The 14,808-nt window shown below is 33.5% G+C and overlaps 2 protein-coding genes across 6 annotated transcripts in view; one reads left to right on the top strand and one right to left on the bottom strand.

Moving 5' to 3' along the window:
* Positions 1-14,808, bottom strand: part of LOC113495308 (glutamate receptor-interacting protein 2) — a 233,751-nt gene that overhangs the window by 60,888 nt on the left and 158,055 nt on the right. The window lies entirely within an intron of this gene.
* The window catches only part of LOC113495310 (fibrohexamerin-like), a 44,074-nt gene that overhangs the window by 9,844 nt on the left and 19,422 nt on the right, over positions 1-14,808 (top strand). The window lies entirely within an intron of this gene.

The raw sequence follows: 14,808 nt of genomic DNA, 5'->3' as shown, positions 1-14,808 counted from the left end.
CAAATGTAATAAAAGTGTGTTATGAGTTTGTCTGGTATATCATCACTACTATTAATGTTCACAATATAAAGGATGTAAGTACTTATGTATGTCATACTAGTTCATATAATATATCATGAAATCAAACTGGTCTAGTGCGAATTGGACGCATTAAGGGATTTGTAAACAATGAGCCTTCAAATGGTCACCTAGTTGTATAATGACCGTATAATCATTGCATAGCTATGATTTTTTATATTATTTGTTGTAAGGGCACCAGAAATACATCTTTCAAAATCTTCACCATTGGTCTGTCAGGTTGTAAAAGGTAGTATTGTAGAAGGTTGTTGGGCAAACAACGCGGCCATATTACCTACTAAGGCTCCACACAACGAATGTTGTGGTTGTTTAGCTCGTTCGAAGTGATCTAGAGTCTTACACATGTGGATGCAAGTTCAAAATTTATCACAATTTTAGGTTATTTCAAACGTAGATAATCATAGAAAAAAAAGACTTAGTATTGTTATTATTGTTGAAAATTTAAATTTTCAGATATCTCAACAAACCTTTTTGAACAGACAGACAAACTTAATAACTTTAAACTTTATGATTTTAGCGTCAGTTAGCTGTCTGTTAAATCGGTAAAGCCTTAGGCATTGACTGACGTTGCTTTTCAAATCAAATTCCGCTTGTTTGAGTTTATACTAACTTTCACCTAGGAGAACCTATCCACGAGATACTAGTGATGTGAAAAATAACGAGATTTCACTTAAAAAATATAAAGTGCTGCTTTTTAGGGTTTCATACGTAAAGGGTAAAGAACCGTATTAATAAGCATCCACTTTTCCTCAGTCTGATGATCTGTCTGTCCGTTCGTCCCCAGTATGTATCTCATGGACCGTGATAGCAAGTTGGAATTTTCACAGATGATGTACTATCGCCTATTGCGTAATATAAAGGTCGAGGTTAAGTACCGCTTATTACGATCATAAATTTGAGAAGAGAGCGACAATTTTTTTTAACCAACCTTTATCTTTTGTTTGATCTATTTGTACGGAATCCTCAGTGCCGTGAGTCCGACTTGTACTTTCCCAGTTTTATTAAAGTTCTCAAATGGTAAATATTAGATTTTTGAAAACCCAATGAGAAAGTATTGTTTTCTACAAATGCTGTAACTATTATTGAATAACGGGCTATTGGTTTAACAAGTACCAAATACTCTTATATCGCATTTTTACATAAAAAAATCTATCTAGTGAAATTCAACAGCAAAAAACGTTACAGTGAAGTGGCGGAAATTTACAGCATTCGCCACTGACAGCCAATTCGAGCGTATATGATAAAATCGCCAAACAAACTTTCAATTGCTTCCCCACTCACCTTATTTACGACACCATACGATCCATAATCGTTTGAATATTATTCTGGGCTAGCTTGTGCAATTTTATTGATAGTAACGTTCTTATTTATAGGACGATAAGGTTCATAATTGCTTGTATTTCATTCGCGATATAGTTGTACGGTTTGCCATAGTACGCCTGTTCGCCTTTATGGCGACAACTAATATGAAAGAATCAAGTTTTTGTAAGTATTGTGGATTGTTTGTTTTTGTCCGTCAGAACGATTTAGTATTAAAATGTTTTGTGGGCCATATCACTCGCTGTGTAAATATATTAAATACGGAATTGTTTGTAAATGTTTATTTGACGATGCGTATCGGGTGTCAGCTGGTTAACGTTTCTTACGAGGCTGATCTCGATGTGAAATGTCCATATTTAGAGCTGTTTAGAATTTGATGTGTGTGCATTTGGACAGGAATGTTTTATGCAGCAACATAATGTTAAATTTCCCATTTCCAGGCACAGGCCTCTTCCCAGAAAAGGATTGGACATTGACTCCCGAGCTGGCTCTCTGTGGAGTAGTATCTTTGATTAATAAGGAAAGAACATATGAATGAGCAATTGAGATTGATACTCAGCCTGCGTTGGGATTGAACCTACAACTCGTGCATACTATCCACACATTCAACCACAAGGCCACAACGACATTTCAACCCTCAGATTACAACCGCGTAAACACGAATCATTTCAGCAATAACACACAAAGTAATGAAACAAAAGCCAAGCGAACTTGAAAACAATAACTTAGAAAACTCACTCATAAGAAACGAAGTCATAAATAGAGAGAAAAAAAAAGGAAAAAATGTTCGCATCACACAAACAGGGCCTGAGTTTGGCTCCGCCGTTTACATAAGTCTGATTTATGCGAGCATCTCTGAGCCAAAGTTGTTTAGTACAATGTGCTTGTTATTTACATACATTTGTGTAAATATTACAAGTTACAGACGTAGAATTATGTTGAATTGTAATCGTAGGGTTGGGTGTAGTTTCGAGATGTTTTGTCCCGAGTTAAGAAGATATTGACGTTTGTGTTTCAGTTACCCTTGTTGAGTGTTCTTTAAATAAATAGGGGAATAGCAGAAAAGGAAGGTTTATTTCACTTTTTTGCGTCCTACTTAAATAATATTGAAATTGATTTTATTTTGCAAAACGAGAACGTCAACATCAAAGGCATTAATTTAAATCGAATTAGGAAAGTTTTTGACCTTTACTTTAATAAAATATCGAAAGGACAATGAACTCGGACGTTTTAGACATTATAAACTTAGTAAATATAATTTCGAGAATCGATTAAACTATTAGTTCAATGACATAAAGTCCTCTTCTTCAAAATTGTGTTATTCCGTATATATAGAAAGAAAAAAGAAGCAAATACATTCTCAGTGGAAATTTCAACCATTTAGGTATAACGGTTGTAGAGAGCCAGGTTACAGACGGAAGAAAAGACGGACAGACCGACAGAAAAGTTAAATTTACATATTATTTTGAGAAGCCATTAAAAATAAAATTTTATGTAGACAGCAAATCTTATAAAACGGTCAAAATATGAGTCGAAAAAGCCGATAGCGCCAAAAATGTTGATCAGAGTAATTCCAAAAATCTCATGATAAAGATCACATACCAGCAATAAAGTATGCATATTACTAAAATATATAGCCTCGCAAACTGCCACTAAATTCAGTTAACTTTCCGAAGGGGACGGGGCGAAAAAATCCAGCTCTATGTCATTATCAAAAAGTTATTAAGGCGTTACTTGAAGCGTTACATCAATTTATTGCCGCAAAACCTATCAAAGTTCTGGTTATTAAAAAAGAACATGTTGGTAGTTTATCGGCAGTGACGATAATTTAAATTTTGGACTTTACTGTGATATATTTAAAGTTCATTTCGGTAATAACAGCGTTAATGTGTGTAATATGTTTTGTTTATAGACGTTTTTGGTGCTTTAGCTTATTTTATTGGAGGCATAAAAAATGATGTCTATTTTACAGTGGGTCGGTATTTTTAACTACATTTTTTGCATGTAATAAGGATGTTTCTAGTACAATGTGAAACATCCTAGCAGTGGTTTGTTTGGCTAGATTAACTTTTCCAAAAACAATTAAAATCCAAATTTGTTTGAGTTTATTTGTGACACTTTCAAACCTTTACCACTAAATAGATTTGAAAAAATATTTTATCAAATCAGCGAGGAACTTAGATGATATTAAAAATTTTACCTCAGTATTTTACGGGTACGGCAGAAACCATAGCTCTCGTCAGATATGAAAAAAATATCCTGGTTTGGAAAAAGTTACTAAAATAAAATAAGCAAAAAAAACAACAAAATCAATTACAGTCACATAACATTTCTTCTCCATACAGCCGAAATAGCCATAGTCCCATAGTATCTTCAAGTTCCTTAAGAAAACACGACAATCATAGGATTACAGCGATAGTTTCCCCACGGACGGGCCTTTGGATCCACACCTTTTTGGAACAGTTTTATGGGCAACTAAGCTTCCCCGCATGCCTTAATGGGCAAAGTCACTTAGTCTCTTGATCCATGATAGACTGTAATATTGCCTTTTGTTGTGAACTCTCGTGGAGTCTGTTTGGATAAAATAAAGCTGAAAGGCATTTGATTGGCGTTGGCTTGGCTAAGTTGGTTGTGAGTGAGGGTTGTTAAAAGTGATGCTAGTTCTGCTACCTGTTAGTTTTCTGACTGGAAGGACCTAAACAAAACGAACAGTCTTACGTTCGCATTCGAAGTTGTTTTTGATATATTCTGAAAAATTATCTCGTTAATTCTATGTACGTATTTATAACTTACAGGATTTACAGAAAGTCCCTAAAATTTTCTTTTATTTTTGGTAAACTTCACAATAACGAACAATTTATTTATAGGTACATACACAAAGATTACTCTTGCCTGCATCTAAAATATGCAAGTGGTTCTGATAAATCCCCTGAGATTCTAAAGTGCCGGAAATGTATCGGAAGAACGTTATTGAAACCGGAGACGAATCATGTGTTCAAAGTGCAGATTAATTATTGAATCAAATTGATTTTCAATTAATTAAGATTTTGTTCCTATAAAGGGTTCGATTTGTCTCTTTCATGTTTTTACGACATCTGGGACAATCGTTTATTTCAGGGATATTCTGCAGGCATTCAGTAAAACAGGATCAATTAAAATTGAAAAAAGAAAAGTAGTTTCGTTTGGGGAATTCATATTTTGGCAGACGGTATGCGAAAATTTACTCTCATCCCTATGTCTGCTCTTTAAAGATTTTTCTTGCTCCTCCAATATGTCTTAACTTTGTCACAAGCTTTGATCAAGTCCTGGTATATATAAGAAGACAGAAGTATGATCAGACGTAATAGAACCGCATCATATACTATTCATTTTATATTATTTACCTTATAAATGTAAAAAAAATCTGTAAATGGAAACAGTATCAAGTCAACATTTCAGCTATTACAATTAAATCGAACAATAAAAAAGAACCTAATCGATTCTCGAAGTATTTGTCAGGGAGCTATTACACAAGCCTTGGGGCCCGGAAGTGGCGTAAGTAAAGCAAATATGGCGGACGGATGTGGGTCGTAAGTCACGCCACAGATACAGGGGCCGACGTCCGGGCGCGACGCTGTGTGTCTGTGTGTTTGTCTCGGTTCACTTGGTAATTGTGATTACACTGATTGTTATAGCTAATTTATTGTTGTGTAGAGACATGATTTGCTGTGCAAGAGAGAAATGCTCAAGTAGATTAAACGCTTGTATTGTTTTTCATTACTATGAATATTTTTTTATGATTAATTTTCATTATTACTAAGCATTTTTCTTTAAAACCGGGTACCGCCAATTCCTTGCAGAATCAACTCCATCCAAAGGTTGTCGGTAAAAGATCGTTTTTAGCAAAAAGACCACACAGTGTGGCACCATGTAACTATTTATTATTATCAAATCCTGTATTGATGCCTCTCAAAAGGTTTTTGTTAATTTTTATTTTTGTGATAGTTATTGAATTCTTGAATACACTGTTGGCGACATGAATCATAATTAAATAAATTAAGATGTCATTTAATAATAACTCAATATATTTTTATTAAAATGTATGAAGTTTCTATTATCAAATGAATTTTCAAACCGCATTCACAAACGCTACCTTAGCGCTACGAAATACAACGAACTTTTATACATTGCACTTTCAATATTAAAGCTACTGAACCCGACACACGTAGGAGCCACATTTAACTTTTTGTGAACAGTATCGAACTTAGGTCTTATTTGATTTATGCTTGACCCGTGCCTCATGTACTAATAAATTTTGGTAGACCGCTGCTAAGAAGCGTGTCGCCTAAAGTACTCTGCCCAAGTGGCGTTATAATTGTGGAGCTAAGAGTTTATAGGGTTCAAGTTGTAAATTCTCAGTCTGGATGGCAATGAATAATTATATTTCTTTAGATGAAATCTTATTTTTTTATTTTTTTTTAACCTAAATTATGATTATTTATTTGACTGTAGACATAGCCGAGTGGTTGAGGACCTCAAGTCAGACCTACAGCGCGCGACGTGTCGTGAGTTCGATCCCAGCGTAGGACACGCATTTGTGTGATCTACAAATGCTTGTTCTGATTCTGAGTGTCTTTGTGCACGAGATTTGAAGGAAGACATATTTGGACGGATCTAGCAACGTTTTATTTAAATGGTACTACATTGTCAAATTCGTCGTAAATATGACAGAAATCTAACTTGATTTCTCTTAGGATTACCCAAACAAACGTTACAATGATACAATTCAGATTCTTGTTACTTCTCTTGATAAAGAGGTTTCATCTCACACCTACTCAATTTTGTGTACAGCTGTAGGCGTAAAGCCTTACCAACAATATTGTTTATTACTTGTGGTTATAAATTAGTAATCCTCAAGTTTATGCGCTCATATAACATAAGTCATCGTTATTCACATAATATACTGCTAAGACAATATACCTAGGGCACACAATACCTACATTCAGCATGTTTTGTGTGACAACCATTAAATTTAAATTACGGTTTCCATCTGACGTTTATGTGCCACTCATAAGTTATAATTTTGGATAACATTACCTATACAGTAGAACTGAACATGTACTAAGTATATGTGTTACAAATATGTATCTTATTACAATTTCTTACGGTACAAAATGATTAGATTTTTTCTTGACGAATTCGCTACACAGTCCATTAAAATTGATGGTAAAACCTCATTGATTCACACTTTATAGCGTGATCATAATAAAAACTCTTTGATTCACACATTCAAAGATGCAACGTTTTACTCAAACCTATTTATCGGGACAAAGTGATTTGAGTCGTCTGATGATTGTAACTATCACCAGACTGTGTCTTATGAACCGTGGACCAGCTTCTGAATATAAACTGCAAGCTATACTCAATATACTGTTACTGTCATCAGAACATTTTACTTTCAAAACCTTAAATTTTATTCTCAAGTGAGTAATAAAAAAGTGAATGCCTTCATGATAAATAAAACGAAGATAAGACCATTAAAAGTTCTCAAGACATCAATGAATAAATTATATCTAAAGTATATTTTGATGTAGTCAAATTGTATTTAATTTAAATAGAATATTTTTATTTTATTTTTAAAATGAAATATAATTTAATTCTACTTTTAAATCCATTATCTCATTACATCTGTAAGAGATGAGGTTATATTAAGAATTTTGTTTTGAATGTCAGCGCTTTAAGTATCTACATAATTGAAGTTATTTTAAGCCGTAATATATTGTATGTTAATGTAAAAGATATCTTCGTATCCTATAATTAGGATTGATAATCCTGATTATAAACTATCTGTGTATCAAGTTTCGTCTAAACTTGTACAATGGTTTTTGCATGAATCCATAAATACAAAATTTTGCATTTATAATATTAAGTAGGATTTATCATAAATTTCACCCACAGGATACTAAACACAAAAATACCTGAATAAATATTTAAACATGTAGATTTAAAAGAAATCGTGTTACCTTTTTATTCATCGATAAAGGCGAACACAACCTGCCGAATTTTCAATAAGGCTTTTCACCGTGATCCGAGATCCGTGCGACATTTTATCAACCTTCTATTTTATTCAAAAGGCAAAGAGTACGCATTATCAGGACCCCTCCCACCATCTCCTAAACACAGACTTGTAGTTGATAAAGCGAGATGGCGCTCTATATTGCATGTAGCGTTGTCTCTCTTCCACAGTTTCATTTTCAGAGGCGGTAATAGCCCCCCAGACTTGACCTATCAATTTTGCAATAATGGTTTTGTTCACTTCACTTCCCGTGCAATATCAATATCGGAATGGTACCAGCGTTTTGAGGATGATAAATTATGCTATGGATGAAGTTATCCAACGCAATTTCGCTAATTAAAATCGGAGTGGTTGTGTGCAGGTAGAGATAGTAGATATAAGTACGTCAGTATTGAAAAACAGTTTTTTTTTGTGAATTTATTGAGTCGTTAAAATGAATTTTTAAAATATAACTGACGTTTTTTAGACTTTGCTACTTGTCAGTTCGTTCTTATGAACCGTTATAGGCAGATAGTCGAAATTTTCACAGATTTCTTCTTTTTTAATGAGCATCAAGTTTAAGTAACGATTGGTCATAAATGTGATGGATGACTGTACCAAACGTTTTTATTCTACCTATTTTTTACATCAATTTCGCAAGTTCAACTCAAACTGGAACTGGTTTTTATTTATTATTGCTGACTAAAACCTTTTCGTTTTGAACATTTTGATATATAATTTAATGTTTATTGTTTATGTCGGGTTGTCACTAATAAAAAGAGGGAAGTAGTAATGTAATAAAATTAACAATAACGCAAAATCAACCCCTCCCCGCACCGATAGTGGAATAAACCCATTTTTTACTTATTACTTGATTCATATCTAAAGAAAATAGACTCGATTGATTTGTGTTAACAGGTAATTTGATTCTAAAAACCTAACATGTTTAAAAGTTTGTTATAAACGAGGTTTCTTTAAGGAATTCTTGTTTCGAAACTACAAACTTCACACTTCAATTTAATCCGTACATAGCATTATAGTCGGAACTGCGAACTAGTTAATATTATGATGTTGGTTATTCTCGTCCCTAGACCACAATCCAACTTAGCTATTATAGTTCTAGCTTTAACTTAGAATATACGTGTTTATCTGTCTTGAATAATGGAGATGAAATTGGTTTTAAAAATAATAATAATAATTCAATTTATTTTCTGTGGTGTCGTTGTGGCCTTTCGGTGCTGTGTATGAATTTCAAACCATGAGGTGTAGAACCGATCCTAACGCAGGCAAATTTCTTGTTTACGAGATAAAAGAAAACCTTCTGTTCAAGTATCCAATAGCTTTGGAAAATCTGTCTGACGAACTTAATAGCTTTTTATGTCAAATACCTTATTACAATAAAAATAATCCTCACAAAAGTCACGCAACCCAGATGACCTTACATTTTCGCTATTTTATCAGCTTTAAAAAGGATTAAAATGATTGAAAACCGTACCAATAAACACCTCAAAATCATTCACCAATTCGTACATTTCGTAATTAAACGTGTGAAGCGTATCTTCCCTTCCAAGCCAATCAGTTTTCATGCGGAGGCCGCGTCAAAGAGATTTTAATTAAGGTTATATTGACAATGACGTTTTCACTTGGAAATAACTGGAATCATTTTAAATAACACGTTGGTTTGGAGTCATCGAGGTTAAACGTCGGGAGATAGGGAGGTTATTGATGGTATCCAAAATGTTAATTAAGCTTGCCAATAATTCATACAATAAAAAATAGGTAGAAAATATGAAAATATGTAGGGAACATATTTGGAAGGCGTATTCATTTTACTGATAAAAAAAATAACGGTATAGTTCCAGATGCCTAATTTTTGGGACTGTTCAACTACTTTTGTACCTAATAGAAGATATATCCATGAATATATAAACATAGTTGTGAAACCTCGAATGTTGAGTAAACTTTAGTTTTATGAAATAATAAGTCAAGTTAATGAATAGTTTTATGCAGTACTAAGTAAAAAAATATATATATATAATTCTAAAATATAAGTAACTGAATTGACTGAACAGGTTTTCTCACATAATTAACTTGAGCCTTATCGTAACATCTAAGAACAGTCTATCTGTACGTAACAGCCTTCCATTTAATTCCTAACTTGCTCTAAATATATCTTCAAGAGAATACAATTTAAGGCTGTGACGTATAAACTGAAAGCAGTTCAACCTTTTCCAAAGGAACTCGACAGTTTTGATCGTTCACAGTTCAAATTTTCCCAAAGATTTATTCGTGAAACTTGTGGCAACATGACGTTGATTTACATTGTTTTAAAGGAAACTCTTAAGTATTTCTTTTGGTTTGACTCAAACGTTACATTGTTTACGAGGATGGTTTGAAGGGTTTGACAAACATTCACGAGTTTGATGAAACAACAGTTATAGTCTAGTGGTATGGCCGTTTTAGATGCAACTAATTGTGTTAAAAACTTTTTAAATCTTCGTGTGACTTTGTTCACAAAGAATCAGGACAAGCATTAGTGGATCACAAAAAAGCTTGTCCTACGCGAGGATTGAACATACGACACGTCGCGTGCAGTGGGTTTGGCTTGATGACCTCAACCACTCAGCTATCCGTGCAGTCAAAGTCACCAATCGTCATGGTGACCCTTTATATTGTTTTTTTTTTTTTTATAAAGTTTATCAAAGGGCAAAAGAAAGGCATTACAAAGGACTGTCAAAGTTAGTATTAGCTCAAAGTACTAAATTGATTGCAGATTTAAGAGTTTAATATTGTTTGATTAGATTTGAAACCTTTAAAGGTTAAAATCTTTTGATCTCTTAAAGTTTTAGAAAATTTAATTTCATAAATCTCTTTAAACATGAATATCAGAATCTCTATAATTTTATTATTTACGGTATTTAAGTGATGATATTTAGATTTTTGTTTTCTTAGCTGTTTTATATATATTTTGCGTTCATTTATCTTCTGAAACCTAGGTTTTTTAATAGAGATTTCTTCGTAGTAGCTACCACTTTATGCGGAAACTTCGAAAAGAATTATAACTCTCCATCATATTACACAACATACAACAAAAAGGATTTATTAAATACTACACTAAAAAGCGAAAATCCATGACTTTCAAATAACCAAAGAGCAGTTAATTTAATAATCAAATAACGGTTCCTAGAAACATAGGTTCATTTTAATCTAATTATTACAGAAAATCGTAACATCACTCAAATGAAAATCAATGTATCTTCTATTACATACCAAACAGTTTTTCAAATTAAATACAATATAATTCAAAAACTTCTTTCTAATAAATAATACAAAGTGCAGTCACACTGTCTTAAAATCATAAGACAGAATACTAAGGAACTTTACATATGACGAGAAATGTTGCGACAGTTTGCACTTTATCATGCTATGTTTTGAAATTGAATTATCTTCAAGCTCTGTTCTAGGTCATGACTGCGTCTGTTATATTAAAGTCTGATTTTAATTTGATAGTTGCATTTTCTTAAATAGAAGCTTACGAAAAAAAAACAAGTGTGAGCTAGACTTTGAAACAGAGGATTAAGTCAAACAAACTGGTTGGGTGACCAATAAATTTGTCACCCATCAACAAAGTGACCGTAACAATCGTTGATGAAAATCTTTATTTTTGTATATCGTATATGTTTTGTACTCTTTGTCAAAGCGGCAATAGAAATTCATCGTTCGTGAAAATTTCAACTGTTTATATTACAGTTGATAAGATACGGCCTGGTGACGGACGGACAGACAGATCGCGGACCCTCAACAATAAGGTTCTGTTTCTACTCTTTGTATAAAGGACCCTTAAAGGGTTTTAACAAAAGACCGGTAGAAAGCTTTAACGTGACAGAAATGAAACAAAAACATAGTTTTCCATTTAATACCCACAGTAGCTCAGATATCTGTAACAAAGTCGTGTATTACAGTTATTGGAATACCAACTCGTAATATAGACAATTCGTTGATATCAAAGCGCATTCACCCACAAAATCGAACGTAGAATTTATCGGTGGCGTACCAATAATCTCCCAAATTCCCATCATAAAGTGTTATTTCGTCTAACATCGACAAGCGGCTCTCGTAATAAAACATTCACGCATCACGGTGCCGTAAACGATCTAGGTCTATGGAGATCTACAAAGATACCATATCAAAAATCCAAACTATTATAGACCGTATCTCTTACAAAATAGAGCCTATGGAAACCGAAACTACGTTTGGTAATTTACGATCACATCAAAATAGACGAGTACTCAAGAAGTAATCAGCTTTATGGCTTTCAAGATTAAGTTCAAATTGCTTTGTGTTGGAAACGGAAGTTACACAACCATATAGGAACAAAAAGTATCCATAGTTTTCCAACAGCTCTGATATTCGTTTTAATATTCGCTGAGTTTCAAAAATATCTAGTAAAAATCCTATGGTTTGCAAATCTGAGTCAATAAAACTTATCATACGCCTAAAGATTTGACGAAAGACAACTTATTTTACGACAGATGGTAAAATACCTAGAAATAGCTATGGAAATCTACTGTATAAAACCTTATTGTTGGGCTACTGAAGGGTATAATACTGACTTCAGATATTTGACTTTTCTGAAGAATTAGGAAGAAAAAGTTTAAAAGACGAGAGGAATAAAACAAACGAAATTGTTATGACTGCTAATTGAGACAAACACTATATTGGGAATAATAAACCAAAAAAAAGTACGAAAATGTACAATGGCGTCTGCACAATCATAACGAGCGTAGATTTTGAAACGCACGTGTAAATCGTTGACAAATTGCGTCATGGACAAAGGTTAGCAGTCGAATCATATTCGGCCGAAATAGCAGGGATATGCAAAAAGTCCTCATAATATTTTATTGATATTGCCGACTGGTATTGCGTTATGCTTGATCAATATGAGGGTTAAAGAGAAATGCTCCTCCCAATTTTATGAGGCCTTTTGGTTTCGGAATTGGTGGGAAATAGATCTATCATCATCGCCATGGAGTTTTCCCGTGCTGATTCCGGGGTAATAGAATATTTATAAAATATTGACCCGTATGGGGTGGGTTTTGGTAGAATTTTATCTGTTTAGCACATGGGTTGATCGTAAATAAATTTATTAGATAATTTTAAGTCGTAAAATACTGAATAATATTGCATCCCTCTTTGGGTTTTCATATTTCTAAAAATTCTGACTTTTGTCGTTTAGTTCGATTTTAATAAAGACCCTTGCTACATTATTTTATGATATATTTTTCTCCTATTGAATACACTAATAAATAAAAAAGATCTGCTTTTTACTCATATTTTCCCAACAATTCTGTACCGTTGGAAAATTCCAAGATTTTTAACTGGAACTGGTTTTAACGTAATCAGTTTACTCACAGCTGCAAAACTAAGTTACACAATAACGGTTACCCGACATGTTAATGTGAAAAGTTGATATTTTTATCGTTTCATAAATCACTATTAAACGGTTCAGAGCCCCGTATCTCTATTTTCCAAAGTTGCAATTTTAAAAATGTTATTTGTCGCGAGATTGGCAACGACGCCCCGGGCCTCCGCAGGGTTGCTTCTAGAAATATTTACGGTTCCTAGAATCTCATTCAGTGATATTACGTTTATTGATCGATTTGCAACTACATATATTCAGATGACGATCTTTAACGTTTCTTACAGATTTGATCTTTTTATGGAGTCTAGATAAAGTCCGTAAAAACCCTAAAAAAACTATGGTTCAATACAAACTATACTGAACAAAAAAATGCAAGCGAAAAAAACCTACAAAAATCATTAAACTGATAATTTCCAATTTGGTACAAACATTGTTATTTTATGTTACTTGTCCAAACCATATTTACGTTAGTGTAATATAATTTCATATTTAAATTGTTCAAAACCCCAATTTGAACTCTTTTCAAACAGTTAAACTAATAAAATGTATTAATAAGCGTAAAATAGTCATTCTATTTTAGTTTCATTGAAACGTTTATTGTAATACAAAAGTCAAAGAAAAGGTACAGGATTTAGAAGAATTGAAAACTAGATTTGATTATAATGACGATAAAATAGTTAGTTTTTATCCAATGATACATTTCGGTACGCTAGGTTCACAGTTCATACCGAGCAGATAACGAAAAACTTAATTCCCATTTAACAATGGTTGAGTACAATATATGATAAGGCCTACATTCCATTCAGAAACTTCGATGATTAATTTCTGATTTTAAAAACGAAGTAAGCTTAGAGTCTACAACAGTTCCCTTTTTGTAATTTTAAAAATCAATATGTTCTACCACTTCATCCTACAAGATTCCTCTATGGTGATTCGATGGAACATGAAAATGGAAAATATACCATGTCGCATTTTTCATTTTATCACTAAATAGTCAACAAATACGTGTTCCTAAACTCTCCCAACCCCTAAAATAGCTCAGCTAAGCAACCCTAAGTTATTTACTAGCTCCGCCATCATGCAGCGTCTTTCCGCCATCCAAGCCATTCAGTTTCGCCATTACGTTACACACTTCGCGTTATTGCGATGCTAAAGCTTTTTTGGGTCGTCTTAGAGCAGTAAATTAGCAATCTGTCACTATTCCAGTAAAGTACGGTGGCACTTTGAAAATTTCCTATTCTAAAAACGCTACTCCAATTGAGGAATTGGTTATTTTCAAATTTGTCGTCTTTTTTTCCTTACGGCCCCGCTTTGGAATTTAATCCTTGTTTTGCAGCAGTTTTCACAAACATTCAAGACACCCAGCGTTCCTGTATTAAACAAGTGCTTACCATACGAGTTGATTGATCCCGCGACACATTGTCACCAAGTCAAATCTAGTGTTTTGCCTGGTGACCTAGAACCCCTCTGCCATCCGTCCATTCTTCAATTGAAAATGTATCAATACATTCAAACTCACACTTTTAAAGTTCTAAGATAGCGTCCTTCCCTTTTAACAGTAAGCGGACAGGTTTTCCTTGTAGGAATATAGTATTGTGGATATGTCTCGCCTGCGCATTTTGAGGTACTCCTTTTCTTCCTTTTATATAATAATAATAATATATCCTGGGACAACTCACACACGGTTATCTGATCCCGAGCTTGTGTTATGGTAATCAGACAACTGATAAACTTACTTATATATTTCTAAATACATACATATTATAGATAAATTACACCCAGACACAGAACAAATGATCGTGCTCATCACACAACATTTGTCCTGGGCGGGAATCGAACCCACGACCTCCGGTATAGCAGTCAGGGTCACTAACCACTAGACCAACAGGCCTTATGAACTTATGGTACGGGCACTGATAGCTTCAGGTTGTTGATGTGTACAAAAGTTTGTCAT

Source organism: Trichoplusia ni, chromosome 6, assembly GCF_003590095.1.
Source record: "Trichoplusia ni isolate ovarian cell line Hi5 chromosome 6, tn1, whole genome shotgun sequence".
Classification (NCBI taxonomy): Eukaryota; Metazoa; Arthropoda; class Insecta; order Lepidoptera; family Noctuidae; genus Trichoplusia; species Trichoplusia ni.
The sequence above is the reverse complement of the archived record's forward strand: the minus strand, read 5'-3'. Positions and strand labels throughout refer to the sequence as shown.